This window comes from Drosophila eugracilis, unplaced genomic scaffold, assembly GCF_018153835.1.
Source record: "Drosophila eugracilis isolate 14026-0451.02 unplaced genomic scaffold, ASM1815383v1 contig_90, whole genome shotgun sequence".
NCBI lineage: Eukaryota > Metazoa > Arthropoda > Insecta > Diptera > Drosophilidae > Drosophila > Drosophila eugracilis.
Genome location: NW_024573812.1, coordinates 5,482,113 through 5,487,035, shown reverse-complemented (window position 1 = coordinate 5,487,035; position 4,923 = coordinate 5,482,113).

Genomic DNA, 4,923 nt, shown 5'->3' with positions numbered 1-4,923 from the left:
GCTATTAATGGCTAAGCTTTTACAAAGAAATAAAATAATAACAAGTTAAAACCCATTTTTTCTCTTCTTACAATAAGTAGCTTATATCATTTAATTTTAATGCCCCTACTTTGGCTACTTTTTCTTTATAATTCACAGTTGTCAGCACTTGACCCCACCCACAAATTATTCAGCCAAATGGGCAAAAGCTGCAGCTGGCGATAAGTTGGTTTCTGGCTGTTGCCTGTTGGCTGTTGCTGTTGTGGCAGACACAAACTTTAGAGATTCGATCTTGGGGCGCACCGCACCGAATGTTTAATTGCCGGTCTTGCTGTCTATCAAGTTGAATTATTTCAGTGGTTATTGTTGCAAGCCGTCTGTGTAGTGGGGTGTAAAATTTTAATTAATGCAACTGCAGCAAATAACTAACAAACAGCAAACAGCCAAAACCATTTTGCTCCTTGCCCATTGCCAATTGAATTTCGCTGTCAAATTGATGAACTTTCCGAATCAATTGCTGAAGTCTGGCTGGCTGGCTGGCATGTAGCTTGTAGTTTTTGGTCATTGTTTTTCCTACAATATTTACGTTTAATCAAATGGAAAATCCACTGCGATAACTGGAACTGCTGTAATAACAATCCAGTGAGCCTTGTGTCCAGAGAACTCGTAAACATAATCGCAGTTGCGGGCTTTCCGCTTGTTCAAAAAACGCGAGGAATCTATTTATTTTGTGGTTTGCAGTTCTGCGGCTTCATCATCCATATACATATATATATATATATATAAGTTTATATATCATTTTAATTAAAAGCGGTAAAAAACACATCTGGCGCAGTGCCTTCACTGCACATAATGCAGAACAGATAAAAATGCAATATGCCCGCAATACCGCAATTTGTTTAACATTCCAGGCAAACGCGAACTGCATAAACAATTAAACCCGCGATTGAATTGAGTCGAGAATGGTCCATAAAAAAGTGGAGACTGTGAAACCGCAGGATAAAAACATTAAAAATTATATTGTAATCTAACATTTTCGATCATTGCCAGCCAAGCTGACCAAAGCCTGATATGTTTACTCATATTTAATTGGTTTAGTGCCTGGCGGTATCGATTTCTGGTCATAGTGCCACAAATCATCACAATTCATAAATAATAAAGCCTTTTTAAATGATTTAAAAAGCGTTTTGCATATTTCATGCCAGTTACCAGCTCCTCTGGCTGCCAATTAAATGCTAAATAGATTAAAATACCAAAATGCTGCGATAAACTCAATCAGGAATTCTGATTCTGATTTATGCCTGCCAAATAGGCTTTCTCAACCCAAGCGTAAGGACTATTCCCCTCTTTCATCAATCACTCCCCGTACACTATCGGACACACGAATAGAAAATTTACAGTGGAGGTTATTAAGGGTTTGCTTTAAAGTTGTAAAAGGAAATTGCAATAAATTCCTTGGTCACAATGGTTAAACTTTATCTGTGTATTTTAGATTTTGGTAATCATATAATTAGCCCAATGTTAGTTTTTCTTCTTAACGCTTATTATTAGTATTACTGAGCTGTTAGTTTAAGTCCAGTTCTTCAAAAACTTATTTGGCCGCGAACTTTAGTAATAAACATCTGACTTTATTCTTTCACGTAACTAATAAATATACTTTTTTAAACTCTTTACACAAAGCTAAGCAAAAAACGAATTAAAATCAAAGTAGAAACACAAACTTTTTATCTCATTTCTAATATTTGATTGCATATCATTAACTTATAACATTTAACTAAACCCGTGCTACATGGTGTCGAATACATTATTCATAAACCCCTTCTAATTCAGCGATCTTATCAATGCAACCAGCCAGCAATTTGCGTGGACAGACAGGGAGACGGTCATAATGCGTCAACTAATTGCTCATTAATTCCCAAACATGATTTCCCGTTCAATCAGACTTGGCTAATTACAAAACTTAATCCCAAATGGAATGGCAAAAGCCCACAACCGACACCTGTTGATATATCCGCGTTGGAGACTTCCGCTTCTCGCACTTCTGGCTTTACCCAATCCCATTCCAATTTCCTTAGTTTTTTCATCCAAGTTGAAAGGACACGCAGGGGCAACGATGTTGTTCCACGGCAAACTTGGGCTCGGATTTTCCCATTTAGTTTGTTTTGTTTTCCGATTCTATTTTTTTTTTTTGCTTTTTGCCGGCTTGGAGGCAAACACATAACGCAGCTTTTTTTCCCATCCCGGCCAAGCCCACCCTCTTGTGGGCCTGCCACTCAAAGTTTTGTCGTTATGAAAACGGGTGAAAAAGCGAATGTCCAGTGACAGCTCCGAGGGCGAGAGCAAAAAAGATTGACTATGCGAAGGGTACAATGGGCACGATGGGTATATGTAGTCCTGGGATGCTATTTGGAGGAGCCTATAAAGCTGTTTTAATATTTTTTTATGGGTAGAGCCAGCATATTACTAAGTAGATTATAGAGAATGTCTTAAAAGCTTACAAAATTGTATAAATCAGTCTTAGATACCTCCAATATCTGTGTTAATATATATTATGTGTAGGGTATTTTAAAGTCGAGAGCCTTGACTTTTAACATCCTTTGTAATTAGAGCGGAGCAAACGAGTTCTGTGAAGAAAGGGTGCCGAGGGGTCAGCAAATGCGCATCGCTCAGTTTTTGACACGCACGGCAAATATGTTTGTCTGAGTTAAAGGATAACGGACGCTGTCCAGGAGCGGTTCAAGGGTACTCGTATCTATTGTAACACCATAAAAATCTTGTTGAAACTCTAAATATGGATATGGATATGGGTTCAAAACTTGAACTGTAAATAAATAAGAATTAAAATAAATTCCTATTAGGAATCATTGCTTCTAAGGTATGATACAGGAAACTTTTAGAAAGGCACCTACCTTACCTTTCCTAATCAAATCATAAAGAAAGTTATTTAATATAACTTTATGGCCCCATCATTTTCATGGCCCCATCGATGTGGCCCAAATGCTCAAGCCCCTTTGAACCGCTCCTGTTGTATGCGTACGTGCCCTCGCATGGAATGGATCAGAAGCACCCATCGAATCCAGTCAAATCTCTCGCAGAACCTATCCCCAGGCCTTTGATGCATACAGTGATGGTTCCCCCCCCCAACTGACCCTCACCCCCACCCATTATACAAACCGTCTGTTGATTAATAAAGCACTGCGATTGCTCAGATTGCAATTTCTGTTTATGATTCAAAAGGAACATTTAATTTATTTGCTTTGTTTTTTTTTTTTGTGTTTGTTTCTTTGTTTTTTATCTGTTTTTTTTGTTTTGGTTTTGTTTTTGGTTTTCGGCTGCCGCTCTTCACAAAAATTGAATTTCTGCTTTAAGTTGTCTTTCGTTCTGGTTCTTAGCTTTTGTCTTAGTGCCACGCCCACTTCCATCATTATAATAGCATTCAGATAGATATACATACATATATATAGGGTGGGGTCTTAAAGGTGTGAGGGCGTTTCGAGTGTGAGTGTGTGTGTGTCTTAGCAGACATTCCTTCTTCATTTTGTTTTTGTTTTTTGTTTTGTTTTTTTTTTTTTTTCAGAAATTCAGACGAAAACGCATTAGTTTCGAGTTTCTGTGTTACACATACAATCATATGCTAGAGTATATCTAAAAGTAGGATATAGAGATACATCTATATAGAGTTAAAGAGTGAGACATATGTAGAGTGAATGACAATTTGTTTTGCTTTGTGGTTTTTGTGGGTTTTTGCTGAGAGTGTGGGTGTGTGTGTGTGTATCTGTGTTTTAGCCAGTCTTCCTTCCGGGCTTTACACGTTTGCTGGTATTGGTTTTGTTTTGCTCTTAATAGCCTTTACAGTTAGTTTTCAATTTGACGACAAAATATACGTTTAGTCATAGACATACACTCACGTACACATTTATATATATATAAACATGAAACACATTCAGTTAGTTATAGTATAGTGGGGCAGCTCCTTTGATTCAAGAGCTCCGTCTCCTTAGCTTTATAATCTATTTGAAATTTCCTTGTCTCCCCCAGGATAATTGTAGGTATATGTGTGTGTGTGGTGTGGCTGTGTGTGTATAGGTGTGTGTTGTTTGTTTATGTATCTAAGTTTGTGTGTGTGTGTGTTTTTGTCAGCTGCCCGGCAGCTGCCTTTTTGGGGGATATTTATTAAATGCAGAGAAATACAGAGAGAGAGAGCGAGCTTTGATAGTTTGCAGTTCAGTATTTGCTTTAGTAACGTTTCCATAGTCGAGTGCGAAGCTTAAGTATAAACAATATTTAAGATGGCTTACATAGCTAGACGGATAAGCAGCTGCTGGTTTGGAACTATTTTCTATTTCATTCTTAGTTATTTCGGTGCTTGACTGTGTTTTTTTCTTTTCTTTTGATTTGCATAGTTATTTGCTTTGCTTTTGCTTTTTTGTTTTAACTATTACAGAGAACATTTAAACTACGTTTACATGATGGCCTTCTGTTAAGGGCAATGCTTTAGCTATTAATTAGTTGGCAAATATATTGGAAAGGTATGATAGTTGACGCATAAATCATCTTTATAGTCTACTAACTATCAGACCAATATATTTGCCAAATGTTTTCTTTTGGGTGTGGAGCTTAGTTTTCGGGGGGCTGGGCAACTTTAAGTTGCCGCCTTGACTTGGCTAACGGAAATGCAAATTAATTTATAACTCTGGGGAAATGGAAACAGAGACAGCAACAGAAACAGAAACAGAAACAATTCTTGGCTAATTCAACTAAAAGGCATAAACAAACAACAAGAATGTCTTAAGCTGGGGATTTTTGGCTCGGATTTTGGGGGGCCAACTGACAGGTTGGCAAACAAACTGCACACAGACACCTGCACTGAGCGAAAAGCCAGGTTGCATAATGCATATTTCATGGTGGCGTGTCCTGTCAGGATGGGAGATTATTCCCTAGAGG